Genomic DNA, 22,491 nt, shown 5'->3' with positions numbered 1-22,491 from the left:
CCGCCACCTCTGCCGGCGCTAGTGGACAGGAGTCACCGCCACAGGACCACCACACCAGCACCCCACCCCATGCACAGGGAGAACCACCCCGCAAACGGTCCCTGAGATCCAGGACAAAGACAGAGAACGATGCCAAGACCCCCGCCAAGAAATGAGACCACCCTGATTGTCATCCATTTGTCCCACCTTGTCACCCTGTCCATCCTCAAACTGCCCCTGCTCCACTTCTTATGCCCCTTTGGACAATGCACCTTTGAGACTAATAGACTAGACTCTGCCATGGACATTCCTCCACCATCACCCCTCACCATTTTACAACTCCCTCCAATATTGAGCACTTAAATAAACACCCTTAAAGCACAAAACAATCAGGAGTCTGTCTGTGATTTCGAAATAGTGTATTAGCAATTACAGTGGCAAAATGCTCTTTCAAATGTAATGTCAACATACCTATGTCACACAGCTCTAGTCCATGAGGAAACAAAGCAGATGTCACACAGTGGAACCCACATCTGTGAAATCGTAAGGGAAAGTGACAACTCAGTGACCATACACTGGGTGAAAATGACAGACAGTAGAGAGGTAGTAGATGTAAATCAGATGTAGCAGGCAGTGTAGTCTTCTTACCTGTGTCTCACTGGAAGTATTGCAGGATCACCGTGTTCCTGTTGTCGATGTCCTCTTCTTCTGCTTCCTCGTCTTCACTGTCCACAGGCTCCACAGCTGTCACAACACCTCCATCTCGACAATCCTCCTGCAGAAAAGGCACCTGTCGTCGCAAAGCGAAGTTGTGAAGCATACAGCAGGCCACCATGATCTGGCATACCTTCTTTGGTGAGTAGAATAGGGAACTACCTGTCATGTGGAGGCACCGGAACCTGGCCTTCAGGAGGCCGAAGGTCCGCTGCATAATCCTCCTTATTCGCCCATGGGCCTCATTGTAGCGTTCCTCTGCCCTTGTCCTGGGATTCCTCACTGGGGTCAGTAGCCATGACAGGTTGGGGTAACCAGAGTCACCTGCAAATGGCGAGGGACAACTGTTAGTCACACACTAACTCATGGGGACATCCACAGACCCAGACAACTATTCCCACTGTATTGGGTCCATGTCCTCACCTAATAGCCACACCTGGTGTCTCTGGAGTTGCCCCATCACATAAGGGATGCTGCCATTCCGCAGGATGTAAACGTCATACACTGAGCCAGGAAATTTTGCATTTACATGGGAGATGTACTGGTCTGCCAAACACACCATCTGCACATTCATGGAATGGTAACTCTTCCGGTTTCTGTACACATGTTCACTCCTGCGGGGGGTACCAAGGTCACATGTGTCCCATCAATGGCACCTATGATGTTGGGGATATGTCCCAGGGCATAGAAATCACCTTTCACTGTAGGCAAATCCTCCACCTGAGGGAAAATGATGTAGCTCTGCATGTGTTTCAGCAGGGCAGACAACACTCTGGACAACAAGTTGGAAAACATAGGCTGGGACATCCCTGATGCTATGGCCACTTGTTTAAAAAGACCCACTTTCTAGGAAATGGAGTACTGACAGCACCTGCACTTGAGGGGGGATTCCTGTGGGATGGCGAATAGCTGACATCTGGTCTGGCTCCAACTGGGCACTCAGTTACTGGATTGTGGCACAATCAAGCCTGTAGGTGATGATCACATGTCGCTCCTCCATTGTCGACAGGTCCACCAGCGGACTGTACACCGGAGGATGTCGCCATCTCCTCACATACCCCAGCGGACGGTGCCTATGGAGGAGAACAGCGAGCAGAGTCCACCAAATCTGAGGTACGTAAACACAGCTTACTCAGAAAATATTAGCAAATCGAAATATGCCTGTATGAGTGTTTAGGCAAGGCCTAGATATGTGTGACAGTCCAAAATAATGCCATGTGGGCCCCTGAAATGGCGGCTGCCTGACCTGTAAAGTGGGACAGGGGGATATGAGGTAACTGCGCTGGTGTTGTACACCGTTGCGGTAGGCGGTCAAAGACCGCAGCACAATCCCGCATTGGTTAACATTGGACCCTATGGGTCCCAGGAGCCAATGACGATGTACGCCGGTGGTGACGGTATGCACCGCCGCGGACGTGACCGCCATTTTCTATCTGTTCAATCACTTGATACCTGATCTTTGACAGGAGAGGACCTACACTGAAAGTGCTGCTGTGACCTGTGTCCGGAAGAGACAATGGCTTGTTTGTCTGGGGAAAGGGCCCCTGCCTTCAGCACAGAGGAGTTGGAGAAACTCGTGGATGGGGTCCTCCCCCAGTACACGCTACTCTACGGTCCTCCAGACAAACAGGTAAGTACACTGTGAGCATGCTGTATGGGCAATGCCTGTGTGGAGTTGGGTGGATGAAAGATAGGGGGGGTGAGAATGAGGCGTGCATGAAACGATGGTGAGTGCATGTGCGTCATGGCAAGGGTAGGGATGGGGGCCAATGACCATGACAGTGCATATGGTAATTGCTTCTCTTTTACCCCTGTACAATTCCTGTAGGTCAGCGCCCACCAGAAGAAGGACATTTGGCGTGCCATCGCCAAGGAAGTCCATACCCTGGGGGTCTACCACAGATGGAGCACCCACTGCCGGAAAAGATGGGAGGACATTTGCCGCTGGAGCAAGAAGACGGCGGAGGCCCAGCTCGGGATGGCCTCCCAACGTGGGAGGGGTGCACCTCGCACCATGACACCCCTGATGTTCAGGATCCTGGCGGTGGCGTACCCGGAGTTGGATGGGCGCTTGAGGGCATCACTGCAGAAACAAGGGGGTGAGTACACTCTCATTCTGCTGATTCAGCGCGCATTGTAGGTGTCTGGGTGGGGGAGGTGGGTTGTGGGTTCCCCTAGGCCAGGGCGAGTTTAGTAGGCAAGGACCCTTCTTGAGGCAGGCCCTGTGGCACCCACCTGTGTACAGTGCCAACTAAACCTAGTCAGGCTCCTGTGACATCCATGTGTGCAGAAATCGGGCATAGCCTTGTATCCCATGTCCCAGGGAGTGAATAGTGGACTCAAAGTGGGCGGCGTAGTGCAGGGGGCTTCTGTGTCTGTCGTGTCCGCCAACGGTAGCGGTATTGCATGCACTCAACATGTCTTTCTTCTGTCTCCCCCCCCCCACTTTTTGGAGCTGCATCCCACATGGCCCTGGAGGGCGACACTATGGAGTCTGAATTCACCAGTGGGACGGAGGGCGAGGGGAGCTCCACGGCGGGGACAGGAGCTGATACCAGTGATACGAACTCCTCCTCTGATGGGAGCCCCCTTGCGGTGGCGGGCCCATCTGTGCCCACAGCATCTACAGGTACAGCCGCCACCCCCCCACCAGCACTGCCCTCCCAGCAGCCCCTCAGCGTTTGCCCTGTGCCCGCTCACCCAGGAGGGTGGGCATCACCTTCACCCCAGGCACCTCAGGCCCTGCCCCAGTCGCCCCTGCTGCCCTCAGTGAGGAGGCCATTGACCTCCTCAGGTCCCTCACTGTTGGCCAGTCTACCATTTTGAATGCCATCCAGGGTGTAGAGAGGCAGTTGCAACAAACCAATGCATACCTGGAGGGCATTCATTCTGGTCAGGCAGCCCTTCAGCGAGCTTTTCAGACTCTGGCCTCAGCATTGATGGCAGCATTTGACCCTGTCTCTAGCCTCCCCCCTCCAACTTCCTCCACCCAGACCCACTCCCCTGTACCTCAGCCTATCCCAAGCACACCATCAGACCAGCATGCACACATGTCAACACACATGGGAAGTTCAGGCAAACATAAGCACCACACATCAAACAGGCACTCACGCAAGCATCACACACATGCAGACACACCAACATCCACTGCCTCCACTCTGTCCCCCTCCTCCTCGTCTCCCTCCTCCCTCCCTGTCTCGTCTCCACTCACACCTGCATGCACTACATCCTCAGCCACTACGTCCATCACCAGCACACCCACCACCACACCCCGCTCACGTGCAGTCACCACCCCCACTACCATTCACATGTCCCCTGTGTCCTCTGCCAGTGTGTCTGTGAGGCCACCTCCCAAGGTACACAAACGCAGCCACACACCCACCCAACAGCCATCCAACCTCACGACAGCCTCCAGCCCATGCACCTTCACCCAAATTCAGAAAACTTACACCTCCTACAACCACTACCTCTTCCTCCACTCCCAAACCCCCTCCAGCTACCCATCCCAGTGTTTCTAAGAAACCTTTCCGGGCCAACCTTGACCTCTTTCCCTCACCTCCCACACCCCTTCAGTCTCCTAGGGCCCGACTCTCCAGGTCCCAACCTAGCACCTCAGCCACAACATCGGCGGGACCAGTGGTGCCAGTAGTCACCGGATTCTGGAGTGCACCAGCCAGCAGGTCAGCCAGTGTGGCAAGGAGCCAGAGCACGGACAGTCCCCCACCTGTCAAGCATAAAACGTTGGCCAGTGCCCAGCGGGAGAGGGGAAAGAAATTAGCCACCAAAGCCACTCCCAGGGGTACAGTTGGGAGTGTGGAGACAGCTGCGACACCATCCAAGGTGGGGAAGGGGCACAGTAAAACCGGCAAGTCTGGGAAGATCAGCACGACGGACAAGACCGCCAGCAGCCCCGCTGCCCAGGACAAGACTGCCAGCAGCAGCCCCGCTGCCCAGGACAAGACCGCCAGCAGCAGCCCTGCTGCCCAGGACAAGACCGCCAGCAGCCCCAGGACAGTGAGCGCCAATGATTACAATGCTACTGAGGCCACCACGGGCAGGATGAAGCACTCTGGGCACCAAGCCCCCTCCAGAACAAGTGGAGATTCACATCCAATACCTCTGTCCTTGGCAGGATGAAGCACTCTGGGCACCAAGCCCCCTCCAGAACCAGTAGAGAAAGGCACACCAAGCCCCCTCCAGAACCAGTGGAGAAAGGCATCCACTACCTCAGTCCTTGGCAGGATGAAGCACTCTGGGCACCAAGCCCCCTGCAGAACCAGTGGAGACTGTTATCCACTTGAGAGACTGTGGCTTTGCACTCCCCAGGATTGAACAGTGGGCAACCCACCCACTGTAGAAACTTGAGAGACTGTGGCTTTGCACTCCCCAGGATTGAACAGTGGGCATGGAGCCCCCTCGTGGATCTGGGGTTGTGCACTCACCCGGCTGAGGTGCCCCCCCTTCCCTTCCCCCTGAAGTGCCTGTTTTATTTCTATCTAATGCCCCAGCAGTGTACTCTCCGTCTTGTTCGGGTATTGAGTATGGGCCTCGCCCATGCCTTTTGGGCCCAGAGGTCCACAGACTATGATGGTGGAATCCCTTGGACTTGTGTTCTTGGTGTACATAATTGTTTATAGTGTAAATGGATATATATGTAAATATTTTTGATTAATGTAATTGAATATATAACAATTATTCAACTCATTTTCTTTTGTCCTTGCATTCTTCCAGGGGGGGTTGGGGGGTGTAACTGTAATGTATCATGCTGTATTAGTGTGTGTGTTGTTGTGGGTGTGGGTGGGGGTGTTGCATGTGTGTGTCACTCTTTTTTCCCTCCCCCCTCCCCTGTGTCGTAGGTGCAGTGGTTGGAGCTACAGCTGAACACAAAAAGGGACTCTTAGAAATAAAGCCCACTTTGAAGTAGATAGGCATTGGTTGGCTCATCCTTGCTTCCTCAGGATCACTCTCAATGGGAAGACTGTCTATTTTGAAGAACTGGCCCAGGTTAGGGAGCATATCAGAAAATATGAAATGAAATAAATTGATACTTATGAATCTAGGTCTAGCTAATTTAAGTTATGTATTATTCGGTACTTTATTCTAAATGGTAATGTTATTGGGGGTGGGCAGGACACCTTCAAGTTGCCAATATGTCTAAACCATTTCGTATTTAAAAGTTGGTATCATATATTTACGTGTTACGTTCAGTGTCATATTGTGGACTGTTATGTGATTGGGTGATCCTATTAAGAGGCAAAAGGTTTGAACTCTTGAATTTAAATGTGTTACTCTCATGTCTTTACTATGAACATCTCAATGATGCAGAACCACTTATGCTAAAAACAATGTGTAGGTAATGATTTTTTTCCTGTTGTTGCTCACAAAGGTGAGGTGATGATTCTGTGTCATATGACTATAAATGTTGAGCTTTTCTACCAGGTGAGTGATTATGAGAGTAGAGGGAACCTAGTATGCCATCTTTCACAAAATGAATTAAACTATTCTAAATACTGCTGGACAGTACAGTGCAATCCAATCTTTGTAGGGTAATATTAAGTTGAATATTAAATTAAAAATAGTCCTTTAAAACAATGAAAATGTACTTGTCAAGGTATGCTGTATGATCCGGATCTCAAAGGAAAACCTAAATAAAAGAAACTCTCCTGGTAAATTCTTAAACTATTCCAAATTTTAGTATCTCTACAATTTAATCTGATTTATGGCAAATCTGTATTCCATTTTAACAATGATACAGGGTTTTACAATCCTCCATGGACAGTTCTTAGAATTAATTATATCTTTATCAATAAATCCAGAAAAAACTACTCTCATAAAGTAAAACATTGGATACAAATTCATATCTTATCTTACTTAATCAACTCTTAGGAGATGATGCTCAATTATACTTTACTGGAATATGGAATGCTAGACTGGAATGTAATAAATGAATCCCCCTATACCAAAGGACAGATTGACTTCACAAATAGTAATTTTATCATGAATCATTCTGCGGACAGTTCAGATTCACATAATTGGTATTCACATATACCTGCTCCAGGAGTGCTCACTATCTTTTTATTTGCCACAAAAAACTTATGTATCTATTAAAACAAATTACATGTTTAATAAATCTGCATTGGACTTCAAGTTATTCCACGAAGATGCCTGACTTGGTCAATGCCAATGTCAGATTAAACAAGCTTACTACATTAAACACATATAGGGGGTCATTCTAAGCTTGGCGGGTGGCGGGAGCCGCCCGCCAAGCGGGAACCGCCAGAAGACCGTACCGCGGTCAAAAGACCGCGGCGGTCATTCTGGGTTTCCCACTGGGCTGGCGGGCGACCGCCAAAAGGCCGCCCGCCAGCCCAGTGGGAAACACCCTTCTACGATGAAGCCTGCTCCGAATGGAGCCGGCGAAGTGGAAGGTGTGCGACGGGTGCAGTAGCACCCGTCGTGAATTTCAGTGTCTGCTAAGCAGACACTGAAATTCAAAGTGGGGCCCTCTTACGGGGGCCCCTGCAGTGCCCATGCCATTGGCATGGGCACTGCTGGGGCCCCCAGGGGCCCCACGACACCCCTCACCGCCATCCTGTTCCTGGCGGTCGAAACCACCAGGAACAGGATGGCGGTGAGGGGGTCGGAATCCCCCATGGCAGCGCAGCAAGCTGCGCCGCCATGGAGGATTCCCCTGGGCAGTGGAAAGTCGGCAGTACACCGCCGACTTTCCGTCAGAATGCCCAAAGGAGCACCACCAGCCTGTTGGCGGTGCTCCCGCGGACCCCGGCCCTGGCGGTATTTACCGCCAGGGTCGGAATCACCCCCATAATGTTCTCATTAGTGTCAGATCTAAAAACTAAGGCAGACAAAATAAAGCAGATAAAATATTGGCAACCCATATGAAATTTTAAAGGATTTTAAATCAATAACATTTTAGATTAATAATATTGACTGACTGGCATTCATTCAGTCATGCTATGTCTGAAGTGTTTGAATTATATTATCAATTTATATATAATCAAGATGTCCACCCCTCACAACATGATTTTAATAAGTATTTTGAGAATATTTGTAAAAATCTGGATATTTATTTGAAAGTGGACAAGCTTGAAGCTAGAATTCCTTTACAAGAAGTTAATTATGTGAATGACTGTGGGCCTCATTATGACTTTGGCAGTCTTTTTGGAAGATAGCCGTGGTGGGGGAGCCAAAAGACTGCCATGTTGGTGGTCATCTGACCTCCATATTAAGACTCACACAGTGAAGACCGGAAAGAGACAGCTCAACCACCAGCACAGCCAGCCCAACACAAATCCACCAACCAGATTACGGCTCACAAATCACCACAGCGGTTCTTTCATGGTGGAAAACCATTGGCTGTGCGAACTGCCGTGGTCAGACCCCACTACTGTCAGAAACCAACACCACATTAGACAGTTTGAATACCCCACATCTGAGACACATCCACACACCTGACACACCTACACACTGCACTTTATAACACACCCCACACAACTCACAATCCTTTGCTATGAAAACACCATTCTGAGCCACCGAGAGCAGTGAATTACATTGAGAGAGCACCCTTACACTATAGGCACCCACACCACACATATCACACACCAGCAAAACTAACATATAACACACATAACGAGAACACACATCTCACGACAAGCGCCAATCCCTCATAATGCACCGCCCACACCACATCAATTACCCAACACTGCACCCTTACACACACATCCCCACACACCGTCAACACAACCACGACCATGTCTCCACAAAAGCACCCATGTTTCACTGATGATGAGTTGAGGATCATGGTGGATGAAATAGTCACGGTAAAGCCACAACAGTTTGGAGAACAGGTTCAGCAAACAGCAGTCGCCAGGAAAATGAAGTTGTGGCAAAGAATAGTCAAAAGGGTCAACTCAGTAGGCAACCATCCACGCACAAGGGAGGACATCAGGAAGAGGTGGAATGACCTACGGGGGAAGGTATGTTCCATGGAATCACAACACCATATCGCTGTGCACAAGATGGGCTGTGGGCCCCCACCTCCTCCAACAGAGTTCACATCATGGGAAGAGAAGGTCTTGAACATACTGCAGCCGGAGGGCCTGACTGGAATACCTGGGGGACTGGACTCTGGTAAGTACCCACAACATCCATGTCACACAATTGTTGTGTCCTGCATGCTTCCTCACCATCCAAATACTCCCTAATTAACTGGATTTCCCACTACACCTACCTGATAATTGCCTAAAGGCCATCTCCTGCATGCCACCACCCCACACAGGCCAACTGCCAACACAGCCCTTGGCAAAGGCATGGATATTATGTGCTAATCTTATCACTATGACTCCCAGAATGCACCAACCCATCAATGTGAAAAACTGTATTGTGCACATCACATCACATTTCATGTATCTATGACTATTGTATTGTATTGTATTAGCTACACCAACTAGATTGTGTGACATGGCAATGACAGCAATGCAATGGCACAACACAATGGCAACCAAGGCTAACCACAGCTACAGCTCACTGTCAAATCCAATTGGCCACTGATCCATATCCCCCAAGCCTAAAATGGACTGACCATGGTTTGCAAAGTAAGATGGCAGATTCCATGCACAGCATCCAGAGGCAGGATTATTACCCTTGCATTCTCACATACTGTGTTCCCACTGGGACACCATGGTGCAATGTGTAGCTATATTGTGTGATACCTAGCAAGCCTGACTATTCATTAGGTAACAGAGCTGAACAATCATGTGAAGTATCAGACAGAACCAGAATCCATCCGCAGTGCTATTTGTACCGAACCTGAATGACAGCATTCAACATGGCATATGGAACACATGTCACAGACGTATGTACCACCAAGGTATGCTGTGCAGCATCTGTCATTGACATTGCAGGGAATCATATTAAGAACCCTGTATGCATCTACCAAGGAGATACTCAAACACACTTTCTAACATTAACTCTGTGTCTCACTCCATCCACAGGTAACCCTGCCAATGCCACTATGGAGAGGATACCAGAGACTTCTTGTCCCCTTCAGGATGAAGGCCCCAGAGAGTACAATACACCTGGATGTCTGGACAGTGGCGACCTACCTGGCCCATCTGAGACACCTGGTCAGTCTATGGCTCCCTGCCTCACCCTGTCCATATAAATCCCTCCAAACCTGTTGCATCAACATCACAGCCAACCATTCACCCCCAAGCCTGTGTCCCAAGGACTGTTCAAACTATTGTGTGTCCCACAGTATAAGGACCTGACTTTAACCTTAACACCCCAGACAATGATAGTCCTGTTAACTCTGGGAGTGGGCACACCGTGCCAGGGGCAAAGGCACCAGGGGGCAGGGTGTGTGGGAGGGATGCTGTGGGCCAGAGGATGGGGCCCCCAAGGGACTCCACTGACCAGGAAACCATCTCCCAAGTCCTGAGAGCATACCAAACTTCCCATGACAAATTATCACCATGTTAGGGGAAAATCAAAGGCTGCAGAGGGAATACTACCAGAAGGTAATGCAGAAGTGGTAGGCACACAATGTCACCAGAGCCTCCCTCTGTAGCTGAAGACCCCCCTCCCCTAACAAACGTGGACATCAACCCAGACATTTGGCTGGAGCAGATGCCAAGACAAAACCCACTGCCAGGAAGTGAACCTCTCCTGATTTGTCACCCTTGTGTGCCATTGAGACACCCTGTTGACTGTTTTGAGACAGAACTCCATTTTGCCATGGTGCAAGTGTCGCGTGGGCTCTCATTATCCTAAATGAGACTACTGGATTTCTAGGCAGCAGGATCGATAACGGTGTGGGGGACTGAGTCTGACCCACGTGTAAGCAACTCTGTCACCATAAATCCGGTTGTTGCTCCGGCTAACTAGCAGTGCCTCATTTCTCCTATGGGGAAGAGATGATTGGGCAGCCGAGCGCATGACATCTTTGGAACTTCTCAGGGAAGTCGTGGTCACTCAGATCCAAACCAACTCTCTCATTTACAATATGGTCTCATATACAAATGACAAAGACAGTATAAGTTTTATATGATGTTTTAATAAAACGACTGTATTTTAGAAAATAAGGCGTGAGCCGCAATAACCAGAACAATACAACATAGTAGGATTGAGATAGTCACCAGGAGAGTAAAACATAAGAATAAAGCTATCATAATTCCTAACAGTTTCTACTCTCCCTCTGCTTGTTCTATTTAGAGCACAGCATGTTAAGCTTCTAGCTTGCCTTTCTGAATCACTAGGGAACATACGCCCTCATACCTGAGCAAAGGCCTGTGATCTGGTTCAGCATCTGCAACGAGGCAGTCAGCGTCTAGTTGTGGTTCCCTGGTCGGAATCTCCCTCTTCTTCGTATTGGGACAAGGAAGTGATTTTATAACTAACATGTCATTGTGATCACAAAATGTCCCTACGCAGGAATGCTAAATCTAAACTCCTACCACGTCTATCGGCAATGTACCAGACTGTATCCTTGACTGAAGCACAGAGTGAATATGTTATGAACTCCAGTGCTGAAGTAGGCAAAACAGTGTGATATGAATAAAAAACAACACCGGATAACTGGCTATTTTGTAAAATAACAGTACGAAGCCTAATAAAAAGCATTTAGAGTAAAGTGCACAGAGGCTCTAAGCTGTTAGCAAATGAATAAAATACATTTAGGGCAAAGTGCACAAGGGCCTAAAGCCTGAAGCTAATGCGTAAAATAGACGTAAAACTAACCACACTACACAAGGACACAGGACCTGTGTAACCATCAGTTTAGCAGCTACTCTGTGTAATCCATCTACCATGTCACCACTGATCACCTTTTTGTTATTTTGTTCACATTTCCTTTGACTGTTAAATATCTCAAATGCACAATAAATGACATTTGGACACAGCTACTGTATATTTGTCTTTAATGATACAACAACAAATATAATGCTTCCCAACTGTGGACTGGTAATGGCCCCCTGATTCGAACTGGTAGTGAAATGTCCATCAGACGGAGACTCCCTCAGCAGGACACACATGACAACAGAAATGTCACTGGACAGATGTCAAAGAGTGAGGTTGAAATCCAGAGGCACACCAGGGCATAGTCCTGTAGGAAGCAGTCCTGGTTTGTTGTGGGTACCTAAGGTACTTACACCTTATATCAGGTCCAGTTATCCCTTATTGGTGAAATGTAGTCAGTGTCTAGAAGCCAGGCTGTCTAGACGTAGCTGTAGGCAGTGCAGCCAAGGCTGAACTAGAAGACATGCAAAGCTCTTGCAATACCACTGTAGTCACAGAGTACTCACACACATGAAAGACAATACTCAGTGTTACTAAAAATAAAGGTGCTTTATTTTAGTGACACAAGGCCAAAAATACTTTGGAGACTATACTCCCTTAGGAGGTAAGTAATTTTACAATATACACACTAGTAAACAAAAAGAGGTAAGTAAATAGTCAGAAAATAGTGCAAACAGTAAACATCACAATAGGTTGCAATGGCCCTAGGGGAACACATACCATATAATCTAAAATAGTGGAATGCGAAAGTTGGTTTCCCACCTAGGTAAGTGTAGTGTGTAGAGGGGCACTGGGAGTGTAAGAAAACACCAAAGGTAAGTAAAATACCCCACTCCAGAGCCCAGTAAAGCAGGATTAAAACACAGCAAGTTTTCTAAAATACACTAGAATTCATGATAGAGGACAGTGCAAGAACCAGAAGAGACTGCAAGACACCAACAATGGATTCCTGGACCTGAAGACCTGTGGAAGAAGGGGACCAAGTCCAAGAAGCACTGATGATTCCAGGGAGTCCAGGAGCCCCTGCTAACCCGGATGAAGGTGCAAAAGAAGAACCACAGGTGAGAAGACAAAGTCAGTATTTCACCAAGGAAGATAGATGCGGGTTCCTGGTTGGTGCAGAAGATGTCCCACTCCTGATGGGTGAATGCAGTCTGGTTTTCGTCTCTGGATTACGCAAACAAGCCTTGGTAAACGCAAAGCTCGTGGTTCACGGAAAATGGTGCTGTCTGGGCCCAGGAAGGACCAGGTCGACTCTACTCAGGTGGTGGAGACAGAGGGGGCTCTCAGCAACTCGGATAGCCCTCAGAAGACCAGGCAGTGCACACAGGAGTCCCACTGCACGGGGACAAATGAGTTACAAATGGTGATCATTGCAGCATTACACAAAGGGATCCCATGCCACCGGAGAACAACTCAGGGAGCTGAGCATCACAGGATAGACTGCTGGGGACCTGAGCTACGCTGTGCACTAAGACCTTTTTGGAAAAGTGCACAGAAGCCCTAGGAGCTGCAAATCACGCAGTGCATGGGGGTTCTGTCTGGCATGGGGAGGCAAGCTCTTACTTCCACCAAATTTGGACAGCTGGATCTTTGGATAGTCACAGTCACGTTAGTCTACCACCTGTGTTCCAGGATCCATGCTCGTCCTCGGGAGAGGGGACCCAGAGTACCAGTCGTCGCTGCAGAGAGGTGCCTGCTTTAGCAGGGAAGAGACTCCATCACTCCACAGGAGATTCCTTTGGTCCTTCTGGTGCAGGATGAAGACAGGCAGTCCTCAGAGCATGCACAACCTGGAAACTGTTGCAGTTGCTGGCAGGAGCTGAAGTTACAAGGTCGCAGAAGTTGTCTTTGCTTCTTTGTTGCACTTTTGTAGAGTTACTGGAGCAGTCAGCGGTCGATCCGTCGGTAGAAGATGAAGTAAAGGATGTAGAGGAGTCCTGCTGGAGTCTTACAATCTGAATCTGAAGGAACACCCAGAGGAAAGACCCTAAATTGCCCTGAGAGGGGATTGGTCACCTAACTAGGTAAGCACCTATCAGGAGGGGTGTCTGACATCACCTGCTGGCACTGGCCACTCAGATCCTCCCAGAGTTCCCTGACCATCCTGAAAACAAGATGGCAGAACCCAGGGACACTTTGGAGGAGCTATGGGCACCACCTCTGGGTCTAGGGGTCCTCAAACCGGTGTAGACTAGGTTATGCAAGGAGGGCACCATCTGTGCCCTTCAAAGCATTTCCAGAGGCTCTGGTAGGATACCCTTCCCATGCCTGTAACAGCAATTTCCAAAGGGAGAGGGTGTAATATCCCTCTCCTAAAGGAAATGCATTGTTCTGCCTTCCTGGGATTGAGCTGCTCAAGCCCCAGGAGGGCAGAAACCTGTCTGTGAGGTGGCAGCAGCTGGGGCTGCAGTGGAAAACTCAGAAGGTTGGTATGGCAGGACTGGGTGTCCATGGTGGAGCCCCCAGAGTGCATGGGATTGTGCAACCGATACTGGAATCAGAATTGGGGTGCAATTCCCAGTTGTCAGACACCTCTCATGGCCATATTCGGGGTTACCATTGTGAAGCTACAATAATGTATTGACCTCTATGTAGTGCACCATTATAATGGTGTCTTCGCACTCATGAAGTCCGGGAAAATGGGCCTAAATGACGTGGAGGAACCTCTGCTAGTGCAGGGGTGCCCTCACACACAGGTACTATGTACCTAGCCTTCAGGGTCTGAAGGTTATACATATAGGTGACTTATAAGTGACCTGGTGCAGTGAAAATGGCTGTGAAATAGTGCTTACACTATTTCATTCAGGCTGCAATGGTAGTCCTGAAGAAGTGTTTGTATGATCTCCTTATTGGTGGCAAAAGATATGCCGCAGCCCATAAGGATTCCCTGGAATCCCAATGCCCTGGGTACCTAGCTACCATATACTAGGGACTTATAAGGGGGGTCCAGTAGAACAATTTGGAGGGGAATACTGGGTTATCCCAGTAAATTTGGAACCAGAGAGAGCATAAGCACTGGAGTTCTGATTAGCAGGACTCCAGTGACACAGTCAAGCATACTGACGAAAACAGTGAAATAGACTGACATGTAGGGCACAAACTATAATCACTGGGGTCCTAACTAGCAGGATCACAGTGACACAGTCAAAACACACTGACAAACATGCCAAAAATGGGGGTAACCATGCTAGAAAGAGGCTACTTTCTCACAAGTCTGCATACCGATCTCCAATTAGAGCATTACAGAGAGTACCATCAGGATGGACGGCAGAGTTCCCCGCAAAGCACATATGCAGGTCAGAGATGTCTTGCTCATTGTAGAATACCACCAAATCAAGAGACCTCAGATTTGACCTAGACATCACCAGTCACAGGCTCTTCACAAAATCCATTTTACCAGCTATCTGTCATGTACACCTCTCATGTCTGTAATCAATTACCATTGGTTATTGACAATGACTACCTCAAGCCATAGCTAGCAGAACCATATATTAAATACCACATTAAGTGGGTGGGAGGAATAAAGAATCAGAGAATGCAGGCAACATAGCTCAATACTGGTCAATTCATTAGAGAAGTGAATGTTGGAATCTGTTGTAATAACACATGTTAGAGCAGAACCACTGTTACTGTACACCTTACATTCTATCTGTCTACTTCCACAACTCACACATAGGCATTGGACCTCATTACACCCCCACTGATGATTCAAGTCAGAAGGTGTAATGTCATCAATATACTTCTGTATGTGCACATTAACCCCTTAGCTGCTGGGCCTTCCTCCCCCCCCCCAGTGCTGAGCCCTTTTTTGGCTATTTGGGGTAGTTCGCGCTTAGGGCTTCATAACTTTTTGTCCACATAAGCTAACCACGCCAAATTTGCGTCCTTTTTTTCCACCACCCTAGGGATTCTAATGGTACCCAGAGTTTGTGGTTTCCCCTGGAGGAGACCAAGAAAATAGCCAAAATACAGTGAAAATTTCGTTTTTTTCAAACAAATGGGAAAAAAGGGCTGCCGAAGAAGGCTTGTGGTTTTTTCCCTGAAAATGCCATCAACAAAAGGTTTCTGGTGCTGAAATCACTCTCTTCCCACCTTTCAGGAACAGGCAGACTTGAATCAGAAAACCACATTTTCCAACACAAATTTGGCATTTTACTGGGACATACCTCATTTTTACTATTTGTGGTGCTTTCAACCTCCTTCCAGTTAGTGACAGGAATGGGTGTGAAACCAATGCTGGATCCCGAACAGCTAAACATTTCTGACAAGTAGACAAAATTCTGAATTCAGCAAGGGGTCATTTGTGTAGATCCTACAAGGTTTTCCTACAGAAAATAACAGCTGAAATAAAAAAATATTGAAATTGAGCTGAAAACAACAACCATTTTTCTTTATGTTTTACTCTGTAACTTTTTCCTGCGATGTCAGATTTCTGAAAGCAATATACTGTGTTGTCTGCTGGACTCTTCTGGTTGCGGGGATATAAAGGGCTTGTAGGTTTATCAAGAACCCTAGGTACCCAGAGCCAATAAATGAGCTGCACCCTGCAGTTGGTTTTCATTCTATACTGGGTATACAGCAATTCATTTGCTGAAATATGAAGAGTGAAAAAGAGGTATCAAGAAAACCTTTGCATTTCCAAAATGGGATCAAGATAAGGTTTTGAGGAGCAGTGGTTATTTGCACATCTCTGAATTCTGAGGTGCCCATACTAGCATGTGAATTGCAGGGCATTTCTCAAATAGACGTCTATTTTACACACTCTCTTATATTTGGAAGGAAAAAATGTAGAGAAAGATAAGGGGCAATAACACTTGTTTAGCTATTCTATGTTACCCCAAGTCTCCCGATAAAAATGATACCTCACTTGTGTGGGTAGGCCTAGCGCCCGCGACAGGAAATGCCCCAAAACACAACGTGGACACATCCCCTTTTTTGACAAAATACAGAGCTGTTTTTTGCAAAGTGCCTACCTGTACATTTTGGCCTCTAGCTCAGCCGGCACATAGGGAAACCTACCAAACCTGTGCATTTTTTAAAACTAGAGACCTAGGGGAATCCAAGATGGGGTGACTCGTGGGGCTCTGACCAGGTTCTGTTACCCAGAATCCTTTGCAAACCTCAAAAAGTGGCTAAAAAAACAAGTTTTCCTCATATTTCGGTGACAGAAAGTTCTGGAATCTGAGAGGAGCCACAAATTTCCTTCTACCCAGCGTCCCCCCAAGTCTCCCAATAAAAATGATACCTCACTTGTGTGGGTAGGCCTAGCGCCCGCGACAGGAAATGCCCCAAAACACAACGTGGACACATCCCATTTTTTGACAAAAAAGAGAGCTGTTTTTTGCAAAGTGCCTACCTGTAGATTTTGGCCTCTAACTCAGCCGGCACATAGGGAAACCTACCAAACCTGTGCATTTTTGAAAACTAGAGACCTAGGGGAATCCGAGATGGGGTGACTCGTGGGGCTCTGACCAGGTTCTGGGACCCAGAATCCTTTGCAAACCTCAAAAAGTGGCTAAAAAACAAGTTTTTCTCTCATTTCGGTGACAGAAAGTTCTGGAATCTGAGAGGAGCCACAAATTTCCTTCAACCCAGCGTTCCCCCAAGTCTCCCGATAAAAATGATACCTCACTTGTGTGGGTAGGCCTAGAGCCCGCGACAGGAAATGCCCCAAAACACAACGTGGACACATCCCATTTTTTGACAAAATACAGAGCTGTTTTTTGCAAAGTGCCTACCTGTAGATTTTGGCCTCTAACTCAGCCGGCACATAGGGAAACCTACCAAACCTGTGCATTTTTGAAAACTAGAGACCTAGGGAAATCCAAGATGGGGTGACTTGTGGGGCTCTGACCAGGTTCTGTTACCCAGAATCCTTTGCAAACCTCAAAAAGTAGCTAAAAAAACAAGTTTTCCTCACATTTCGGTGACAGAAAGTTCTGGAATCTGAGAGGTGCCACAAATTTCCTTCCACCCAGCGTTCCCCCAAGTCTCCCGATAAAAATGATACCTCACTTGTGTGGGTAGGCCTAGCGCCCGCGACAGGAAATGGCCCAAAACACAACGTGGACACATCCCATTTTTTGACAAAATACAGAGCTGTTTTTTGCAAAGTGCCTTCCTGTAGATTTTGGCCTCTAGCTCAGCCGGCACATAGGGAAACCTACCAAACCTGTGCATTTTTGAAAACCAGAGACCTAGGGGAATCCAAGATGGGGTGACTCGTGGGGCTCTGACCAGGTTCTGGGACCCAGAATCCTTTGCAAACCTCAAAAAGTGGCTAAAAAAACAAGTTTTTGTCACATTTCGGTGACAGAAAGTTCTGGAATCTGAGAGGAGCCACAAATTTCCTTCAACGCAGCGTTTCCCCAAGTCTCCCGATAAAAATGATACCTCACTTGTGTGGGTAGGCCTAGCGCCCGCGTCAGGAAATGCCCCAAAACACAACATGGACACATCCCATTTTTTGACAAAATACAGAGCTGTTTTTTGTAAAGTGCCTACCTGTACATTTTGGCCTCTAGCTCAGCCGGCACATAGGGAAACCTACCAAACCTGTGCATTTTTGAAAACTAGAGACCTAGGGGAATCCAAGATGGGGTGACTTGTGGGGCTCTCACCAGGTTCTGTTACCCAGAATCCTTTGCAAACCTCAAAAAGTGGCTAAAAAAACAAGTTTTCCTCACATTTCGGTGACAGAAAGTTCTGGAAGCTGAGAGGAGCCACAAATTTCCTTCCACCCAGCGTTCCCCCAAATCTCCCGATAAAAATGATACCTCACTTGTTTGGGTAGGCCTAGAGCCCGCGACAGGAAATGCCCCAAAACACAACGTGAACACATCCCATTTTTTGACAAAATACAGAGCTGTTTTTTGCAAAGTGCCTACCTGTAGATTTTGGCCTCTAACTCAGCCGGCACATAGGGAAACCTACCAAACCTGTGCATTTTTGAAAACTAGAGACCTAGGGAAATCCAAGATGGGGTGACTTGTGGGGCTCTGACCAGGTTCTGTTACCCAGAATCCTTTGCAAACCTCAAAAAGTAGCTAAAAAAACAAGTTTTCCTCACATTTCGGTGACAGAAAGTTCTGGAATCTGAGAGGTGCCACAAATTTCCTTCCACCCAGCGTTCCCCCAAGTCTCCCGATAAAATTGATACCTCACTTGTGTGGGTAGGCCTACCGCCCGCGACAGGAAATGCCCCAAAACACAACGTGGACACATCCCATTTTTTGACAAAATACAGAGCTGTTTTTTGCAAAGTACCTTCCTGTAGATTTTGGCCTCTAGCTCAGCCGGCACATAGGGAAACCTACCAAACCTGTGCATTTTTGAAAACTAGAGACCTAGGGGAATCCAAGATGGGGTGACTTGTGGGGCTCTGACCAGGTTCTGTTACCCAGAATCCTTCGCAAACCTCAACATTTGGCTAAAAAAACACATGTTCCTCACATTTCTGTGACAGAAAGTTCTGGAATCTGAGAGGAGCCACAAATTTCCTTCCACGCAGCGTTCCCCCAAGTCTCCCGATAAAAATGATACCTCACTTGTGTGGGTAGGCCTGGCGCCCGCGACAGGAAATGCCCCAAAACACAACGTGGACACATCACATTTTTTCATAGAAAACAGTGCCTACCTGTGGATTTTGGCCTCTAGCTCAGCCGGCACCTGGGGAAACCTAGCAAACCAGCACATTTTTGAAAACTAGAAACCCAGGGGAATCCAAGATGAGGTGACTTGTGGGGTTCTGACCAGGTTCTGTTACCCAGAATCCTTTGCAAACTTCAAAATGTGGCTAAAATAACACGTTTTCCTCACATTTCGTGACAGAAAGTTCTGGAATCTGAGAGGAGCCACAAATTTCCTTCCACCCAGCGTTCCCCCAAGTCTCCCGATAAATATGATACCTCACTTGTGTGGTTAGGCCTGGTGCCCGCGACAGGAATAGATCACACAACATTCAATGTTGGTCCTTACGTGAGGCAGCTGTTGACCCTGGGGTGATCCATTCCTGACATAGGCACTAGGTGTAGGCACTCAAGTGGGGTAGTGTTTTTATCAGGACAGGTGAGGAGTCACTGGGTGGTAGGAATGTTGTGGATCCCAGCATATTCCTGTAGTTTGTGTGACAGAAATGCAAGAAAAATTGAGTTTTTTTTCCAACATTTCAGCTTTGCAGGGTATTCTGGGTAAGAAAACTTTGGGGAATCCACACAAGTCACACCTCTGTGGACTCCCCCGAATGTCTAGTTTCCAGACATGTTTGGGTTTAGTGTGTTTCTCTATATGGCCGCCAAATCCAGGACCAAAAACACAGGTGCCTGCCTTACAAAACCAGTTTGTTTTGCCATAGATAGTTTTGATGTCTCCACAATATGATTTGGGTGGTGGAATGTGGGGCTGAACTAAATTGAGGAGCTCCCAAGAGAGCACTCTCTCTCTCTCTCTCTCTCTGCTTGCCGCCGCATTCACCTGCTCTCTGGGCTGGCCTAACCCACTGTTACCCATTTGCACGAACAGCTTGCGAAGGGACATCAGGACTGTCCTCATCACCTCCCTCATAATGTACTGGAAGAGGAGTTATCGAATGGGACTCCTCTGACTGAAAAATCACTCAGAGTCTGCGCCATTGTCCTATCCCTCAGATGCTGTCTCAGTATCTGATGTCTCAGTCTCTGATCCTATGTCAGAGCGGTCCTCTATAACCCGAGTGCAGGCAGCAGTCATCCATCAAGATGCCATCTCTGCTATTGGCTAAACTGTTGCTCTAAAACACTAGCCTACGTAGACAGTCACAAAATCAATGGTGTGTGTGAGATACGTGCAACAGTAGAGGCCACCTTACCTGCGCTTCTTCCCTCAATCAGCACATACTTTCAAGACACTCAAAAAACACCTTGTCACATACCATTCATCACAGTCTTTAGCACCTCCTGCGCCCAGTCCAACAATCATTATTGGTGCTCCCACTTCCTCCTCCTCGGATTCCCTCATTACCACCCAGCAAAAGTGCCCTTCATCTCTCCATAGCCGCCCTCCACCCCGCACATACATTTCATTGGTATTATAGCGCAGGTAATGGCTGACTTAACTAATGTACTCAGCTATTTACATAAAATACAGATTTGCTCTTTGCAGTAGGCATATAAACCTTCTGCGCTTCTTTATGGCACTAAAACTGCCACTAGACAAGTCGGACCCTTTTCCCCCTAGGGAAACCACACACATATTGACAACAGTGATATATATATGACAGCCAACCACCTGAAACTCAACTCAAGCAAAACCGAAATAATCCTCTTTGGCCCACACAAAAACACCTGGGAACCTTCATGGTGGCCCACCATGCTAGGCCCTGCACCCACCCACGCAACCTCAGCATCATCCTAGACTCCTCCCTCTCGATGACCCAACAAATCAACGCTCTCATCTCCTCATGCTTCAACACACTCCGTATACTGAAAAACATTCAAATGGATCCCCACAGAGACCAGAAAAACTGTCACTCACGCACTCATCAGCAGCAGGCTTGATTACGGAAATGCCCTCTACGCCGGCATCACTCTAAAACTCAAGCACAAACTACGCGCATCCAGAACTCAGCAGCACGACTCATCCTCGACCTCCCCCGACACAAACACATCTCTCCACACCTCAAATCCCTCCACTGGCTCCCCACTGACAAAAGGATCACCTTCAAGATCCTCATCCTCGCACACAAATCACTCCACAACACAGGCCCTGCCTACCTCAACTAGAGTCACCTTCCACACCCCCACACGAAACGTCCGCTCAGCTGACCTCTCTCTCGCCTCTGTCCCCCGCATCAAACACACCACCACCGGGGGCAGATCCTTCTCCTACCTTGCACCCAAAACCTGGAACGGCCTCACAACCCACCTTCACAAGACCCAAAACCTACTTCTTTTCAGGAAGGGCCTCAAAACCTGGCTTTTCAAACAGTGAACCTCCCATCCCCTTTCCCTCCCCCGTCCCCCCCTCCAGTGCCTTGAGACCCTCACGGGTGAGTAGCGCGCTTTATAAATCTTTGATTGATATATATAGATCTACCTCTATATATATATATATATATATATATATATATTTACATAGATATATCTATAGATATATATCAATGTACATAGATATATCTATCTACATAGATATATATATATAGATCTATATATATACATCTATTTTTTTTAGTTGTTGTATGGTTTCCTTGGGGGCCAAAATGTCCCCCAGGGAAACCCTACAACATCTAAAAAAAAAATATTGCCCCCACAGGGGGTCACCCTGCCCACGGGCGACCCCCTGTCATTTTATTTTAATTTTAGAATTTTTCTTTTTGGAAAAAAAAATAAAATCCCCTGGGGGGGGCGCGATTGCACCCCCCCACCCCCCATGGGGCACCTACCTTTTTTTAAAATAAAAAATATGCCCGGGGGGGCGGCCCGTGTTCCGAGGGGGCCGCCCCCCCAAAGTGAAATCCCTGGCGTCTAGTGGTGTTTCCTGGCCCCCAATCGCAGCTGTGCTGCGATCAGGGGGCCAGGAACCCTGAAAGTGTTTCCTGGCCCCCGATCGCAGCACAGCTGCGACCGGGGGCCAGGAAACACTTTCAGGAAGGCCTCGTAAGAAAGAGGAGAGTCTCCCCTTTCTTACGAGGCCTTCCCGAACGTGGGAAAGGCCGTTTTCCCCATCAAAGCAGGAAGCGGCCGCAAGGCTGCTTCCTGCTTTGATGGGGAAAACACCTTTGAAACGTCAGCGCGCCTCGCGGCGCGCTGACGTCACAAACGGGTGGGTGGGGGGTGGGGGGGAGACACGGAAGCTTCCGTGTCTCCCGGGGGAAGGTTAAAAAAAAAAAAAATCCTCGGGTGCGACGCACCCGAGGATTTATTAATACCCTTCCTGGTGTCGGCCAATGGTCGTGACCCGCACCAGGGAGGGTGTGTGGGCTTCAGCCAGTGGCCGACGCCCGCA

Source organism: Pleurodeles waltl, chromosome 3_1 (assembly GCF_031143425.1).
Source record: "Pleurodeles waltl isolate 20211129_DDA chromosome 3_1, aPleWal1.hap1.20221129, whole genome shotgun sequence".
Taxonomy (NCBI): Eukaryota; Metazoa; Chordata; class Amphibia; order Caudata; family Salamandridae; genus Pleurodeles; species Pleurodeles waltl.
Note: the sequence above shows the minus strand (reverse complement) of the source record.